We start from the raw sequence: 19116 nt of genomic DNA on the forward strand, positions 1-19116 counted from the left end.
GTTAAAGTATGAAGGAACGAGTAAAACAGATGTCAGCGTTACACTATGAATGTTACCTAATACAGTGTCACTGTTACGTTCGGGTAGCATTGCACTATAAATTCAAATAAACTCAAACTCCTGGACAACCTCTCTTGGGTCGACATACATTATGAAGTCTCGAGGGAGTTTTGCAGAAATACAAATAGCTTTTTTTTTAATCTCACACTTCCATCATTTAGTAGGTAGCCTATACTGAGGATGATTGGCGCCTAGTACTGAAAAATGCAATCTGGGAAATTAAATGGGGAGTACATACTCATGCAGTACGCAAGTACAGAATTGTAGTATGGGGGTTCAAACCCGGGTCTCCCATGTGGAAGACACAAACGCTACTATTAAGCCAAGAGGACATCCTCAAGGTCTGAGGGCGACACTTCAGTTTACATGTCTCAGGCAGGGCTACCTCATCACCCGAGTGTGATTCCAAAATCACCTCTGCTACATATAGAAACGCAACAAAGTCATAGGTACAAAATTATATTTACAATCATTGTATCATTATTTTGTTTCACCTCTGTCTCTTTGCAGACGGTGAAGTTGAACCTCTGTAGAATCTCCACCATCGCCAGTTTCATCAATACCAGAGCGAATCGCATCCCGATACAGTTCCGTGGGCCCAACCCGAACGGCATGTAGGTGTATGGGTCGATGCTCTCCTTGTTCTCCTTACTGAACCTACACACGGAGAGTTCAGAGGAGGAGGGGTTAAAGAACATATCAATTAAATCACAGTAATATGATGGTTATACATGGTTGAAGAAACCTGTTTGTGTTTGGTCGTCGCATTTAGGTTTGTTTTATGGTTGTTTGTGGAACACTGCTCTTATCGTTGCTGTTGTGATTGATATTGTGGTTGTGGTTAAGATGTGGCCCATTACCTCTCTGGTTTGAACTCCTCTGGGTCTTCCCACACATCGGGGTCACGGTGCAAGGTCCAGATGGGTATCATGACGACCATACCCTTGGGGATGGTGATGCCGCAGATCTCAACAGATTTCTTGGCGACTCTTTCAAGTCGATGGGGTACAACCTGAGAGACTCGTTGATCACGCTGTCTAGATAGTCCATCTGCATCAGAGCCTCGTACTGGATAGGAGCCTGCACAGGGATATTACACTCACATGAGCACTAGTGATTGGTCGTTCACGTAGCCGTAGCCCAGAACTAACTCTTTTTCGTCGCAAATCTGAAGAGCTGTTAGTTTTTTGTGTTTTTTTGGGGGGAAATGAACACAGTACTATACTTATTCTAATCTGCATAGCCTAATTTCATGACACCCGCATACAGAACGCCATTACTTTCAATGTACATGTGTAATAGTGTCTTGCTTTTTTGTTATACATGAATAAACAAAAAAATCGCTAAATAATGTTATCTTGATAGTTAGAAGAAAATACATTTAGATTCCACTGAACAATGTAAATGATAGATGTACACAAGGATCAATCAGAAGTCAAAATGCCACTAAACTGGGCTGCTTTTAGTGGATTGACTGCTTGGAATACTGAATGTGCTATAGTCTATTATTTCCTATCACAGTCGACAGACTACAAGAAAACTGTCAGGTGGTTCAAATGTGAATAACTTGGTATCCATTCCATTAACTGTGGCCGGGCAGCACCGAACAGCCCAGAGAACATTACCATGGTGCTTTTGAATATTAGGTCCCTATCTGGCAAAACCTTTATTGATCTTATCTCAGAGCGAAAGCTGCACTGTAATGTTTTTATCTGAAACCTGGCTAAACATGAATGCATGTCAGTCTATTAGAAGTGGGGAAAAATATATTTTCACTCTATTATTTATCTAGCCATGTCGCTGAGCAGATGAGAATTTCATGATGAATATGAATATGAATAGTACACCATCAACAGCTTCCTCCTGTGATAATGATTTAGCAACCAGCTTCAACACCAAACTAAGGGCAACTATCGACTCTGTAGCACCAGTCAAACTGAAAAAGGCTGTGGCCAAATTTAAAAGAATTTGCAGAAAGTCTGAGCGGACAAAAACTGCAGGTCCACCTTGATATTCTTCGAGAGCATCTTTCTGCTTTTAATAAGGCAATAAAAAAACGCCGAGACAGACGGGATCATTTCTCAAAATTGATAATGAATCATAACAACTCAAACAGTGCTCTTTTCAACGATTGACAGCCTTATAAATCCCGCCCACAAGACACCTGGTGATCTGCTCTCCACCTACAAATGTGAGGAATTTGCAACATACTTCTGAGATAAGAGAACCAATATTAGGTGAGGAGGATCACTCAGGCAAGACCTGAAGATGTGTTTGATGACTTACCCCACCTTCCACCACATGGAAGCACTATGAACTCTTTTGCAGTGGTCATACAGAAATGCTCAGCAAAGTGGGGGTCTGTTCATCTGCACCTAAAACTACCATGGTGAAACCCCTCCTGAAGAAAAGTAACTTAGACTCTTCAGTCCATAGCGATTTTAGGCCAATCTCCAACCTTCCCTTTTTAAGCAAAAAAATAATAATTCTTGAAAAAAAGGTGTTCAAACTGTTAAATAATCTCCTTATTCCCATTTGACATGTTCCAATCTGGCTTTTGTGCCGATCATAGCACTGAGATAGCACTATGTTGTTAAGTTATTAACTAGGTTCTTAATGACCTTAGAATTAATTAATTAATGCTGATGCCAAAATGCTCTTTGTCCTTGTCCTGCTGGACCTGAGTGCAGCTTTTGATACTGTGGACCATGATATCCTTATTGATAGACTTGAGAAGTGGGTTGGCCTCTCTGGTCCAGTTCTTAACTGGTGTAGGACCAACCTAACTGGCCATTTTGTTTCCCATTGGTGACCACACCTGTGGGGTTCCTCAAAGTTGAATTTTAGGGCCTGTACTCCTCGTCAGTGTCATCAGGAAGCACAATATTAATTACTGCAGTTACGAAGATGACACCCAGCTGTACATTTCTGTATCACCCAACAATTTCAGTTTGATTGATTTCCTGGTGAAATATGGATGTCACAGAACTTCATACAGCTCAACCAAGATAAGACAGAGGTACTAGTCATTCGAGCAAAAGCCGAAAGAGAGAAACTGTCTGCACACTTAAAGACACTACTTACAGTAACACTAAGCACCAGGCAAAAAAACAAGGTGTCACCATTGACTCAGATCTTAATTTTGAAACCCATATCAAGAATGTGACTAAAACATATTTGTATCACTTAAAGAAGAGTAAGTAAGTTTGTCGGAAATCTGCCATCGTGGAGAAATTCTGTCTGAAGTTGTCCAAACAACAACATCCTCCCTAATAATAATATATCCCCCCGAAATGAACTTGCAGTGTTGGACATTAGCTGTTGTGTTTCTGCATGCGCACACGATTGGGAGAGGCAGCCACCAGAGAAAGGTCAGTCTACTCCCCTAGAACACCCCTGGCACTAACAACATGTTTATATGCAAACCGAATGTCAGGTAGGACACTGCATTTTAAAAAGCGTGTTTTCCGAACCAAAACAGCGTTCGTAAATGAAATATTTATTCATAAGGGATTTATTATAAGGGATCTTGTTCCCTGATCGCTACCGATTAAAGATAGTCACTACAACCGTTAGGAAGCTTTTAGAAAGCTTGAATATTACATGGACCTTTACAGAACACAGCTGTAAAGGTGCAACCTTTCCTCTCCCAGGCTGACACTGAGAGACGAATGCATGCTTGTATTACTAGCAGCCTTGATTACTGTAACACTCTCCTGTCTGGTCGACCAAAGAAAGCTCTTGGCAAATGATACAAAATGCAGCAGCACGTGTCAGATGGAGAGCACATATCACACAAGTCTCTGCACTGATTACCTGTTAGTTTTATAATTTATTTTAAGATACTTGTATTAGTTTAGAAATCACTCTATGGTCATGCACACCACTGCATGTCAGACATGCTTTTAAGGTATATACCCTGTAGATCCCTCAGGTCCTCAGGTACTGGCCTTTTAACTATTCTGAAGATTCCAACAACACCTATCTACTTCCTGTTTCAAATGAATAATACTGGGCAGAGGTCTGCACAGGGATGCTACAGACACATTAGCACACTGCAAAATACTGTCACCTATCTAACCATCTGTAGGAGTCTGCAGTGCACAGGGGTTACACACTCATCAGTACCCTCTAAAACACTGTCACTATCATATTTCCTGTTCCACATGAATAGTACTATATAGGAGTCTGCAGAGGGGTTACCTTGTTGGGAAACACAGTGTCTATCTCCTCCTGCAGCTTGGTCATGATGTGAGGGTTGGTTGCCAGATTGTAGGCCAGGAAGGACAGAGAGCTACTGGTGGTCTCATAGCCAGCAAAGATGAACATCATTGCCTGGGACAAGATCTCATGGTCACTCAATCCTATGATGATGGAGAGAGGGGGAGAATGAGAGGGAGGAGAGGGAGAGTGGGAGAAATGGGGTGGTAGGTGTGAGAAAGGGACGAAGTAGAGTATTTCCACGGTGTGTTTGTAGGTATAGGTGTTTGAGGCAGGTACTGTATGTGTGTGTGTTAGATGCTAGTATACAGTGTGTATGTGTGTGTGTGTGTGTGTGTGTGTGTGTGTGTGTGTGTGTGTGTTAAGGCAGGCACCTTTACTCTGCTCCTCTCCCTTTGAGTTGCTGTCTTTCTGTGAGTCTATCATCAGCTGCAGGAAATCTACCCGACTCTGGAAGCAGGCTTACGTCAGATCAAAATCACATGAGAACTACCAGATGCTACCAAATCTCTACAATTGTATTACACAATACTGGCTGAAGATCGTATATTTGATCAGTTATATTTACATACCTTCCTGGTGCTAGACACGCGATTGGACTTGATCTTCTGAAAGACAGCGTAGAAGAAATCTGTGACCGAGGCAGGGAATAGGGATACCTCCATGTTTGCCATAACAGGACCCATGAAGGGGAAGAATGCTGGACGGACAGGAAATGCCACGGTTACAAACAGGAACAGGAAATACCATGATACGTGACTCCAATCCTATTCAATGCACAGCCCTGTCCAGAAACAACTCCTAGGCTCTATCCCTAGACACTTCTGTATCCAATCCACTCAGATCTCCAAGTGTCCAGCATTTAGGAACTAGAGGTTGGTTCTGGACAGGGCCCATGTGTTTGTCAAATGAGTAGAGCGCAAACCATTGGCAGTGTGGTTTATGTCAGTCTAATCAATAAAATCGATAGCTTCATTTATTAAGCACAAAATGACTGAAAGCTATATGGGGGCAGTTGTACCGACTGTGAGGAACAGTGGGCTGAAGATGTCAAACTTGAGCATTTTCTTGATGTTGGTCACAAAGGGGTCGGAGGGGTTGTGGAGGGAGTCGATGTCGACACTGAATGAAGTACTGACGACCACATCCATACTGTATGGTCCAAAGAACCTGGAACACAACCACACAATCTCTGACCACCAGAATCACAACCACAAAATTAAAGGGGGAGTTCACTGAAATTACAAATTCACCTTATCGTCTCGGAGATAAATACTCACTCCTTTAGTTCAATGGGCTCATCGTTATCAGCCGTCTTCTTCAGATTGCTGACCAAATTACCAGAGTGCTGCTTCATGATCCTGAGCATCTGAGTTGGGAAGGATACATGGAAAAATATCATGATTGATACGTGGATTAATATGTGCAAAACATATATTAATATCATGTTTGAAACAGGAATTATTTTAATGTTTATATAGCCTGAGAATATACATCCATACAGGATACATTATGTATATAGTCAAAAAATAAGTGACTCCAAAGATGAACTATTATTCTATACTCTGTCATCTGACCACTGAACTTATCGAAGATAAGATCAAATATACTTTATTGTCCCGGATGAAAATTTGTCTTGGATTAATTAATTAAAGTTGCTGCTTCACACAACAACAAACAACAATGAATACACACTATACACATAGTACAAATCACACACACACTCTCACACACACACACACACACACACACACACACGCGCGCGCGTCAGAGTTGTCAGTCATTCATTTATTTGTGTTGTATAAAGGAATGAATGAAAGAAGGAGAGGAGAGATGGGACTGTACCTCTTTGATCCGCCCACTGGTGAAGGAGGGAGACAGGACACTGCGGATCCGTCTCCATGCATCATCCTCAGCGATAAACACGGCGTCATACAGAGGCCTGTTGAGATAGATATTCTAGAAAAATAATAATAATTATAAACTGCAAGATTAACATACTATTAATAATGCTATAATAACAATGATATTATCTATTTAAGGAGCCCTTATGTTTTTTTCCCCATACAACAACTTCAATTTAGCGTATTACCCTCCTGTTAGTGAAAAGGGAGTTGCATTCCTTGATGAGGATGGTTTTGATCATGGCTGTGTCCATGATACACAGGATGGGCTGACGGCCATCATAGATCCTACAGACCAGCAAAAACAAAGATAGCCTCAATTCTTCGTGGCATTGATTCCACAAGATGTTGGAAACATTCCTTTGAGATTCTGGTCCATGATGACATGATTGCATCACTCAATTCCTGCAGATTTTTCAGGTTCACTTTCAAGATGTGAATCTCCCGTTCTACCACATCCCAAAGGTGTTCTATTGGATTCAGATCCTGGGAAGGCCACTGAAGAACACTGAACTCATTGTCATGTTCATGAAACCAGTTTAAGACAACTTTTGCTTTGTGACATTATCATGCTGACATTATCATACTGGAAGTAGCCATTAGAAGATGGGTCAATTGTGGCCATGAAGGGATGCACATGGTCAGCAACAATACTCAAATAGGCTGTGGCATTCAAGCGAATATACCGTAGATAGAGACAGACAGACCCATCACAGATCCTGCACTCTTAGAAAAAAAGTGCTACCTAGAACCAAAAAGGGTTCTTCTTCCACTCTCCCTTTGAAGAAACCTTTTGGGTTCCATGTAGAACCCTTTTCCACAGAAGGTTATACAGTACCGTGCGAAAGTAATGGGACAGTGAAGCATTTTTTCTTCTTTTTGGAGTTGAAATGAGAACGTAGAGATTCTCATCTTTTATTTGATGTTATTTGTGTACATATTGGTTTATCATTCAGAAATTACAACACTTTTATGCATAATCCCCCTATTTCAGGCTACACAAAAGTGATGGGACAATTGGCTTGACAGGTGTGTTCGTCAGGTGTGTTCCGTCACATAATTTGTGCAGTCTGCTATTGGTGTCTTGTCAACATGAGGACCAAAGAGATGTTATTGAAAGTCAGGGAAGCCATTATGATGCTGAAATATCAGAAAAAAATGAAACATTAAAACCTTAAACCTACCAACATCAACAGTTTGGAACTTCATTAAAAGGAAAGAAAGCACTGGTGAGCTAAGAAATCGCAAATGGCAAGGAAGACTTCCAGTGGATAACCTTAGAATGCTCACCATAATTAAAAAAAAAACTAAAAAAACAACAACTGCCCCATAGATTAGGAACACTCTCCAGGAGGTAGGCGTCAATGAGTCAGAGACTACCATCCGCAGAAGACTTCACCAGCAGAACTACAGAGTCTACACTGCAAGGTGCAAACCACTACTCAGCCACAAAAACAGGCTGGCCAGGTTACGGTTTGCTAAAAAGTACCTAAAAGAGCCTGCAGAGTTCAGGAAAAACATGTACCGGAGAAAGTGTGGAGAAAAAAAGGAACTGCCCAATATTCACAGCATACCACATCATCTGTGAAATATGGGGGAGGGGGTGTTATGCCTTGGGCATGTATGGCTTCCACTGGAACTGGCTCACGTCTCCTTTGATGAGGATGAATTCGGAAGTGTTCAGAAACATCTTGTCAGTCCAAGTACAAGTTAATTGCTCCAAACTCATTGGACGGCATTTCACCATACAGCAGGACAATGACCCAAAACATACTGCCATAGCAACTAGGAAATTATTCAGGGCCAAAAAGTGAATCCTATAGAATCCTATAGAACATGCATTTAATTTGCTGAAGAGGAGGACAAAACATCCTAAAAAAACAAACAACAATCGCTACAATATAGGTCTGGCAGAGCATTACCAGAGAAGATACCCAGCGTCTGGTTGGGTCAATGGGTCACAGACTTTTGCACTTTTGCATACAAAGGATTGGGGACCAAATACTAAACATGAGTGCTTAATTTGGACATTTGCATAATGCAAAAGAAGAAAAAATGCTTGTCCCATTACTTACGCAGGGCACTGCAAATGGAACCCATAAGAGTTATTCAACCAAAGAATCCTTTTAGAACCCTTTTTTTCTTTATTTTTTTAATTACATTTTTGCCCTTTCAATGACATGGAGGGAAGACACAATCACTTCCGATTTGAATTCTGACGTGTCGTGGCTCCTCTTTATTCATGCAGTTTGAGACGTGCTCAGAGGCAATATAGGAGCCTCAACCAATGAGAATCCAGGATGTTGTCAAACATTGGCAACGCACAAGTTGTGTTTGGGACCATACTACAGAATACTTAAAAGCTTAAAACTTAAATCGCTCAATAACAGATTCAAATTATTAATGTGGAAGCATGAAATTGTTGCTTGGGCAGTGTACTTGCATCAAGACAGATCATTTGTCTTGGTGTATGAGACCATTTCGTCGGTTGGATCGTCTGTGTTTGTGAAAATCGCACAGTGTCCGCCTGGTTTAAGAGTGTATACTGTAGACACTGAGAGATATATATATCCATCATAGTTAACAATAACCAGGATCAGTTTAGCAGACTCACCCCCACAGTTTCCCATATTTCTGGAATCAAAATTGGTGAAACCACCCTGGGAACAAAAAAACTAAACAAAAAAATAGCCAGTTCATAAATGCTTGTCATAAACCTGAATTATGGCTTAGTCTATGATGGCCCTTTTCCACTACAGACCGGCTCCCACTCCTCTCTTTTCGTTTTCGTTCAAAAGCTTTATTGCCCATTTTTCTGGGTAAAACAATTCATATTCAGCTCCCATGGCTTTCACCACAACAACACACATCATGGATGAGTCTACAATGTTGTTGTTTATGGGCTTAATCTCTACAAACCTTCTTATATCCCATTATCGTCCCGAGGAAAGGGATGGGTTTAGGACCAGGAATGCCTAGTTTTTTTAATATTCCATATGGCCAGTATCCATACCTGGTCAGAACAAATATAAATCAACAATCTGACTTGAAACAAAAGCAAAACGATCAAGTCATAGGTATCATTGAAACTGTTAGATAACTGTAATTATCAATACTATCATTTGTATGTATTATCACAACTAACTAACTAACAAATAATATTTTTTATTAAAACTTCTTACACTACGATCAGAGTGATGAGTAAGGCAAGGAGAGTTCATGTCTCGGTGGAGAAGTACGGAAGGTAACCCATCTTTACAGGTTCAATCGCTTCTTCTGAGTAACCCCGGACACGTCTGCTGAAGTGATTATTTTATCCCATCATGACACCTGTGTTTCAGATCATGAAAGAGTATGTGAGAGGTGAAGTTGAAGCCATGGCTAGTGAATGATTGAAAGGGGATCCCTGCGCAGAGGGCAACACTCAGTGATGTTATTGTCGGCCTTTATCTTAACATCCTGCTAATAGTTGCTGCCTGTTTGATCCCTATCGGGTTTTAATAGTTTGCAGACCCATTGATTCAAGAAGGACTATGGGGCAAATATTTTTGGGCAAATATTTTCTTTCGAGTAATACTGAATTTTACATATTTGAACTCCTCTAAAAATGTGTTATGTTCTTTACATGTATGCACTTGTTTTATATCATTGGCTCCTAAAAACAGTATTTCAAAATACTAGTTCAAAACACATCACATATTACAGTAATGAAGCAACTGATTAACATGAATACAGTGCTCTTCATAAGTATTGGAAAGAGGAAGCATTTTCTGTTCTTTTAGCTCTACACTTGGATTTGAAATCAAACAAATATTATGGGTTTTTTTTTTCTTTAATTCAATGGGTTTTTAAAAAAACATTTGTAAACATACTCCCACTATTTCAGGGCTTCAAAAGTATCATATAATGTCCAAATAAAGTACTAATGTTTCGTATTAGGTCAACAATCTGCCTGAAGTCTGCGACCCCACCAGGCACTATCCACTATCCACTATCCACTATCCACTATCCACTATCCACTCATCTTTAGAAAATCATTGACATTTCCACATGGTATTGTGTCATAGAGTAGCTTCCCTACAGCAATATTATCTTGACATTGGGATCCTTTGTCCAAACCATATTTCAGGGTGTATGTTTGGTTGCAGGGGCCCAGGCTGTGCTCTCTGACTGCTCCAACTGTAGTAGACCCTGCAGTGAGGAAGAGGTCAACATGCTGCAGTACCGTCAGCCAATCACACACAAGAACCAACAGATCGCCAAGACCTCCATTGCACCATGCACGCACGCACACACACACACACACACACACACACACACACACACACACACACACACACAAACACTGTCTCAACAGCCCCTTCCTTCACTCTCACTCTCTCTCTCTGTAGGTGGGTCAGGCTGCGTATTCAGCCTCTAAGGGGGGTATTGTTGGGATGACTCTACCCATCGCCCGAGACCTGGCACCCATGGACATCTGTGTGGTCACCATCGCACCCAGTCAGTAAACACACACACATACATACGCACTCTTTCACACACTCCCCCCCCCCCCCTTCCTCTCCATATCAGACAACCTCTCTCTCCCTCTCCTTAGGTTCTGTTCTCCACTCCTCTCCTGGCGGGTTAACCTGAGAAGGTGCGTTCATTCCTGGCCCGCCAAGTGCTCTTCCCCTCACGCCTGGGAGACCCTGCAGAGTTTGCCCACCTGGTGACATCACTGGCTGAGAACCCCATGATCAATGGAGAGGTCATCAAACTGGATGGAGCTATCCGCATGCAGCCCTGAGAGAGAGTGAGTGTGTTGTGTGTGTGTGTGTGTGTGTGTGTGTGTGTGTGTGTGTGTCTGTGTGTGATCCAAGGTATACCACTGTGACAGCTCCGATGTGTGTGTGCATGTGAGGTGTGTGTTCATGTCTGGTACTCCAAGCGCTGCTGTACTGTACGCTCCATGCAGTTTTGTTTTGTTTTGTAAACTGATCCAGTAATAAACTTCTAATGAGTCTGAGTCTCTCCTCCTCTGTGTCTGTGTAAAGTGAGGTCAGTAGGAGCTAATAGGACAAATGAAACAAGAATGAGCCTTATGAGGCAAGTGTACCTTCATTTGTCCTATTAGAAGTGAATAGAACGCCTGGACACAGGAAATGCTAAATGCTAAAGTTCTCATAACATCACACCTGCACCAGTGTGTAGCTTTATGTACATGTCATCCACAACATTTGAGTGAAGGGAAAGGGACACATTTCTTTTGGAATGGAAAGGAGTCGAGGTACAGTATCTTGGTATACACACGTTTGCTCCAGTTTTGTACCCATTGACTGTGACCCTGTTTGTGTAAGAGGCTAGGGCTGACCCATTCTGATTCAAGATGTTTGTGTAAAAAAGGTATTTATTGCATATATTGTCCACTAAAAAGCAGATGATGGTACAAGTGTAAGGGACCAAGTGCTCCAACCTCAGTCTAGCCTGAAGATCATTCCATATCTAAGGAGCACAGCAGCTAAAAAGTTCTTCTCAATTCTGTAATCACTTGAAGGACATTAAATAGTAACAAGCTGCAAGTTTGATCGCCACTAAGTCGCCATAAAAGCAATGATGTGAGGTAAAATGGGAGTTTTAAAAGAACTGCTTCATATACAGATGAAATCCAATGATAAGCCCTTCTCAACGTCAAAGAATCCCAACCCACAGACTGATACAAAAGACAATGGTGGGTACAGAAAACATGCCTACAAATGAACTGCAGAGCAGAGTGATAAATCGGGTCTAGTGGTTTAAGAATTGAGGCTGTCGTGTGATTTTAAATTGTGTCACCATAATCACGGACAGGGAGGAGCATTGCCAAGACAATCTTCCTCCTATTATCAAAGGTGAAGCAAGACATTTCTTTACAAAACAAGTACAAGTCTAACTCACAAACTCTTGATCACTTTTTCAACATGTATTTTAAAAGTGTATCATCTATGTAAATGCCCAGGTACTTATAATGGGGAACTTGTTCAGTTTGGGTTCTTTTCAGGGTACAAATATGTTGATCATTGAAATCAATATTATGGCATATAGAGAAAAACATAACAGACCTCATGCATACCTCTTCAAATTAAGGTTTACCCAGATTGTTTCTAATCTAACCCATGTGCATACATGTGCCATGTTTTTTCTTCCTCAACTTGTAAATGTAAAAAACACAAACACCACCACTTTGTCTTTTTGTGGTGTTAGGAATACAGACCTCACAGATAAAAAAGTTTTGATAAAGGTCATAAACCGAAACGTCGACACAATAAATAAGCAGAGGTAACAATCGTGTGTGCAGGAGTATTCATTTTTTACATACCTTTTCTTCCTAAACTCATCATCACTCAACATAGTTTACAGCTATGCAACTTGTAAAATACAGCATTTCAAACATGACACACAGTTTGCCTTTGAATATGACTTTAATGAAAGAGAATTGAAACGGCAAGTGTAGTTATAGTGGTAGTATGCAGGGTAGTTATTGTGGTAGTAAGTTTGGGATAGTTGTGGATTTCCAGAATTGTCTCTGTGTTGAAATATCTGAAAGAGAAAAATTGTCTTATCATTTGTATAGATAAAATCTAAATTATTTTGAGGTGATTTGAGAAGCCAAAATGATCATGCTTAGAATGCACTGTAAGCAGATAATGGAGGGCATACCTGTATTTTGTTTCCCTTTATGGAAAGCCCTCTCCATGCTCTCTCTGGCAAACTCCAGGTTCGCCGCCATTACTCTTTTCTTTTCAGTCTTCTCCTTCTCTCTCTCCATTTCTGTCTTCATCCTCTTCACGACATCTTCTGTAATCTTTGTCATCAACTCTTTCACTTCCCTCTCCCTCCTTTCCACCATATTATTTATCATCCCATCCATCTCTTCTCTCATGCGTTTAACGTCATCTTCTTTCTCCTTCAGGATTTTCTCCATCTCTTTCTCGACCACTTCTACTCTCTTCATTGCCTCCAACTCCTTTTTCACCCATTCAAAATCCTTTTCTTTCTCCTTCTCACTCCTGTTTCTCTCTCTCTCCTCCTCTGCCCATTTCATCACCTCCATCCTCTCTTTCACTTGTTTCACCTCCATTTCTTTCTCCTCCAGGATTCTCTCCATCTCTTTCTCGGCCTCCTCTACTCTCTTCATCGCCTCCAACTCCTTTCTCATCCATTCAAAATCCTTTTCTTTCTCCTTCTCACTCCTGTTTCTCTCTCTCTCCTCCTCTGCCCATTTCATCACCTCCATCCTCTCTTTCACTTGTTTCACCTCCATTTCTTTCTCCTCCAGGATTCTCTCCATCTCTTCTACTGTCTTCATACCCGCCTCCATCTCCTTTCTCATCCATTCAATATCGTTTTCTTTCTCCTTCTCAATCTTCTCCTTCTCCCTCTCCATCTCTGTCTTCATCCACTTCACGACATCTTCTGTAATCTTTCTCATCTCCTCTTCCACTTCACTCTCCCTCCTTTCCAACATATTCTTTATCACATCCATCTCTTCTCTCACGTGTTTAACGTCACATTCTTTCTCCTCCAGGATTCTCTCCATCTCTCTCTCCATCTCTTCGACTCTCTTCATCGCCTCCAACTCCTTTCTCATCCATTCAAAATCCTTTTCTTTCTCCTTCTCACTCCTGTTTCTCTCTCTCTCCTCCTCTGCCCATTTCATCACCTCCATCCTCTCTTTCACTTGTTTCACCTCCCTTTCTTTCTCCTCCAGGATTCTCTCCATCTCTCTCTCCATCTCTTCTTCTCTCTTCATACCCGCCTCCATCTCCTTTCTCATCCATTCAATAACCTTTTCTTTCTCCTTTTCAATCTTCTCCCTCTCTCTCTCCATCTCTGTCTTCATCCTCATCTCCTCTTTCACTTCCCTCTCCCTCCTTTCCACCATATTCTTTATCATCACATCCATCTCTTCTCTCACACGTTTAACGTCGCATTCTTTCTCCTCCAGGATTTTCTCCTTCTCTCTCTCCACCTCCTCTACTCTCTTCATCACCTCCAACTCCTTTCTCATCCATTCAATATCCTTTTCTTTCTTCTTCTCATTCCTGTCTTTTTCTCTCTCCTCCTCTGCCCATTTCATCACCTCCATCCTCTCTTTCACTTGTTTCACCTCCATTTCTTTCTCCTCTAGGATTCTCTCCATCTCTCTGTCAACCTCTTCTACCCTTCTCTTCATCACCTCCATTGTTTCGGTCTCCTTCTCACTCATCTTTAATCTCTCTTCGCTCTTCTTTACCTCCTTCTCTCTCTCCTGCACCACCCTCTCTCTCTCCTCCACCTCCTTCTCTCTCCTCTTCATCTCATTTCTTGTTTTTTCCATCTCCCTCTGGAAAGTCTCCTCCATCTCCTTTGTCACTTTCTCCACCTCCTCCACCTCTTTCGCCTTTATTTCCAACTGGACAATCCTCTCCTCCAAATCCTTTTTGTTATTTTCCTGCGTCTTTTGAATGCGACTGAGTATTGCATTGCATTCATTCACTTTCTCAGTGTCTCTATCCAACACTTTCCTCTTCCTCTCCATATTATCCTTAAGATGGTTGACTATCTTCCTCTTCCTCTCCACCATTTCTCTGTCCTTGTCCACCATTTCTCTGTCCTTGTCCACCCTCTCTCTCTCCTCCTTCAGCCTCTCCTTCTCTGCATCGGTGTGCTCCTTCACCTTATGCAGAAGGTTTTGGGCTCCCTCCACCTCTTCCGCTCTCTCCTCCATCTCCCTCCTCCAACCCTCCTTCTCTTCCTTTCTTTCTTTAGCCACTCTGGCCCTCTCTCTCGTGTGCCTGGCCCGTCTTGATGTCCTCTGTGGGAGTGGGGTGTAGGCTGCGAAAGCTGCCGGTCCTGCTGCCTCCATCATCAGGGCAGCCTGATCCTCTTTACACTCCTGTGGACATACAGTGAACACACTACAGGTGCAGTCTCGAGAATGTCTCTATGAATGTATTTGTCTTTTCTGAGTATAAAACCATTCAATTGTCTCCAGTGATCTTTACATATTGTCTATGTTTAGCCATCCTGAATGGGGTGAGTGGGTAGTTATCAAATACAGTAGCATAGGGCTTTGAAACTTCCTGATGGAGATGACAGACACAATGACAGGGAAACGTCAAGAAATATGATTGCGTTAGATAACAGGCTTCCCTCGCAAAGAGATTGCAGTACCTCACAATGTTCTCAAGAATAGGCTGTTGCGTTCCCAATTTCCCAAAAGGGGCTCTCTAGTTTTGCCTTTAAAAAAGGCCTACATCTACCTTTTATTCAACATATCCGACACAATTTATATTGCAAATCATGTAGGCCTGTACAGTAAGTAATTGTAGGCCCTTTGCAAAGTCAACTTACGACTTACTTAAGGAAAGGTCCTGTCGATTAAGACCTATTAGTGCCAACTATGTTTGGTTATATTTTAGATAGGGCCTACCTGAAAACATCAAATTAACCATTTTGGTATTGTTCTGTCAATCATCTTTCTTCGATAGTCCATCCTCTATAGGTTATTTATAAAGCTGTCTCGTTTTAATGTTGATCTTTAAAATGGTTGATTTTGCAGCCCCATTTCTCTCTGTAACAACGATTGAGCTCGTCCCGTTTCACTTTTTAGGCTGTTACGCTGCTCTTTCACTGACAAACAGCTGTTTTTGGAATTGCGCGCTCACCGAAATTACCGCGATTTGACTTGATGTTGGGATCAAACTGTCTGCCGAGTCGGATGAATTACTTCCCAGAGATCTAACAACAAAGAGTAGCCAATTAAGGGTATTTCTTTGCAGTAGGTCTAGGTCCTGATTGTGGGGGAAATGTTGCTTTGAATTGTAGGCTACTTTGACTGGACGATAACATACGAATACAAACAAGTGTACAGTAACATGTTGTCACCACGGATGATAGAGCTTGATTTGATTAAATTTGATTAATTTTCAGCCCTGCTTCTTACAGCTTTGCGTTTACTTGAAGGCAGTTCACGGACTTGAGGTAGGCTGAAAATATACAGGAGCTTGTCGGCCTAGTGCTTATGCGATTAAGGTAGGGGGGATCTGCGCGAAGCCCACACATCGTGTCGCTCACCGGCCCCGCAGCCCACAGATCGACCGGCCCACCAGCAGCCATGGCACAGCCCTTTACACAACATTTAGGCAGCACCCCCTCTCGAAAGATACATCCTACGTCCTTGGACATTTGGCCCAAGTATTGGGGCAATTTAATGTAAAGTATTCCCGTTTATTTAAACTAAAATAGAGCAAGGCAAACTTACCTGCGGCGGGTCCCACCAGTTTTTCTCCATTGTGTTGAAATGTAATTGAATCTATTTCCACTAATGAGCGTACCACATTACAAATGACAATCAGCAAAGGCTATTTGACAACAACTGGAGGTTCAAGTGACCAAAGTGACTTTTACATAAATTTACGTCATTGCTAGCAGCGTCATCAAGACAACAGCATTATGACGCAGGAGATATTTATTTGATTACAGATATGCTCATGTTGTTTCTTGGAAAATATACGTCGTTGGGATTAATCATCATCATATTATTAATTAATAGACAAAACACAGACATAGATATAGGTATATAGATCAGTGCTAGGGGCTCGGGGTCGTTTCTGGACATGGCCCTCCATTGTAATTTACATTTACATTCATGGCATTTAGCAGACGCCTTTATCCAAAGCGACTTACAACAATACATTTGTTTAAGTAATTGAATCATCTATCCAACAGTCATCATAAGACAAAGTAATCAATGCTCACACCAGGGGCCATAGGCAGTCGGCTATTTCATTTTATTTGTATTAGCAGGAGAGAACTTGTACAAGGGGGGTAGCGGGGATGAAGAGGTCTCTGGGTGGGGTTGGGGTTAGGGTTAGTATAGGGGGGGGGGATTAATGGAAAACATACTCGTGGTTCAGGTATTAACTGCCAATGAACTTAGTTGGAACAATACAAATTACAATGTAAAACAATAACAATATAATATCAACATTTCAGTATTATATCAAAATAATGATTTAGAAATATGGTACAACCTGTGAGCTGCCTGGTTGCCTTGGCAACGGTAAACTACAGCGCTGTTCATCAGCGGTTCGGACTCTGGCTCTAACCGTCTACCTTCTCTTAACCGTTAGGAGAAAACGAAGAAAAACAAAGAAAATGTAAACTACAAAACACTCTAACATTAAATCCTACACATACATCTGTATCAGTGGAGTCAGGCAAACGTTACACCAGACTCCCTTCGACATGTTTTGTCAAGTGTCATTTGACAACAACCACTCATCGTAAACGGCAAGCTAGTGCTAACTCGTCCTCGTTTAGGATACCAAGCTAGCGCAATTACCGCTAACAGACTACAAACTTCATATGCTACTATGCCTAACGGTACACTAAATAGAAAGCCTACATTAATGACAAACTGTATTAATGCTTATGCTTAAGAATAAATGGAAAACACACTAGTGAGTCGTCTGGTCCTCAGTCTTTACAGGTATTAACTGCCAACTGAATAACGCAGCGCAAGCCACAGCTTATATACCCGCAGGTGATCTAGTGCCTTTTATACTCCAAATAGAAATGCGTGAAATTGAATGGGGGGAGTCTGTAAACATGCAAGATAAAGTGCATACATATAAAATAACACATTTGGGCGATTCTTCAACTACAGGCACTTTTGGCCTTGTGAACTTGAGGGGAAAAAAAATTTTCAAACCTAATTGTCACAGTCTAATAGGTTAATATAAGTAGTCTAGTTTCATGATCCATAAGAGAACGCACTAACATTACAAGACAAATTGATGTTTTTTTTTACATATTGTCCGACCCGCATTGAACAAATGTAATTTCCATCATATGTAAACATTTGATTATTATTTAAAAAAAGTATGATATACATAATTTCTCAACAGTGTAAGACCACTTTCACACATAGTTTTACCAGTTTATACCTATATTGCAATTACCATACATTTGTGGATTAGGTAAATTAATTGAGATGAGGACCAAACACAAAGCTTACATCAACCACAACCTGAAATATAATATTGGATTGGTTAGATACATTTCAGGAAATAACTACTTGTGTTATTACATTAAGTGGAACATTATCCCATAAACTATGCAGAAGTTTTTAATGAGTGATTAGAATTTTGTAACTATTTTTTAAAAAAGGTATGAGGTGGTGGAAATGACTGGGTCATTTCTGGGTCATTTCTGGGTCAACCCCTCTTTCTTTTTTCCTCAGGTATCTCTCCCTGTCTCTTTTCAGTCGCTCTTCATATTTGACAGGGTCCTCTTTTATTCTGTCCCTATAGGCCTGAGACCTTTCTGCAGAGAGGTCCGTGGCATCTTAAAAATAGATGAAAATGCATTTCAACAAATATGCATTTGAATAAAACATTAACATTGTACATTTTAATAAATAAATTACACATATGTAGCCTCACAATCTATGAATTGCACCTTGTAAGCATAAATGTAATTTCAACCTCACCTTTGTCATTTCCACCCAAGAAGGTAATGTGTTGGAAATGACGGAGGTGGAAATGACATTCTTACAGTATTTTGTAAAAAAATCCAAGCTAGCATCACAGATTAGCTATGAATTGGTACCTAGCATTTCATGCATGCAAAATACATCTATGTACGTTAAAAAATCGATTTATTTACAAACTCAATTGATGTTACGTCATGTTTGGAAATGACATACAATAAAAATATTTTCATTTCAAGCAATATTTACCTTGAGTTTTCTTCAAAAGTTGGTGAAGAAATCCAAAATATCCTCCATATCAGACATGTGCTGTGATGTAACTGTTCATCTCCATAGAAACTACCCAAACCATCTTTCACACAAACCTTTTAAAGGGACATTACAGTGTTGTGGTGGAAATGATGGCAATACTGTGGGACAACTACATTTTGTATA

The 19116-nt window shown here is 41.0% G+C and overlaps 2 pseudogenes across 2 annotated transcripts in view; both read right to left on the bottom strand.

Moving 5' to 3' along the window:
- The window catches only part of LOC310802306 (cytochrome P450 3A27-like), a 230779-nt pseudogene that overhangs the window by 145458 nt on the left and 66205 nt on the right, over window positions 1–19116 (bottom strand). The window lies entirely within an intron of this gene.
- The window catches only part of LOC310801560 (cytochrome P450 3A27-like), a 75333-nt pseudogene that overhangs the window by 35265 nt on the left and 20952 nt on the right, over window positions 1–19116 (bottom strand). Inside the window, exons 10-14 of the transcript in view lie at window positions 4854–4981; window positions 4656–4731; window positions 4264–4424; window positions 921–1140; window positions 555–717 (exon numbers count right to left, since the gene is read on the bottom strand). The product of the transcript in view is annotated as a cytochrome P450 3A27-like (transcript). The remainder of the gene's footprint in view (window positions 1–554; window positions 718–920; window positions 1141–4263; window positions 4425–4655; window positions 4732–4853; window positions 4982–19116) is intronic.

The sequence above is a fragment of the Argentina silus genome (genome assembly GCF_951799395.1).
Source record: "Argentina silus genome assembly, chromosome: 3".
NCBI classification, from domain to species: domain Eukaryota; kingdom Metazoa; phylum Chordata; class Actinopteri; order Argentiniformes; family Argentinidae; genus Argentina; species Argentina silus.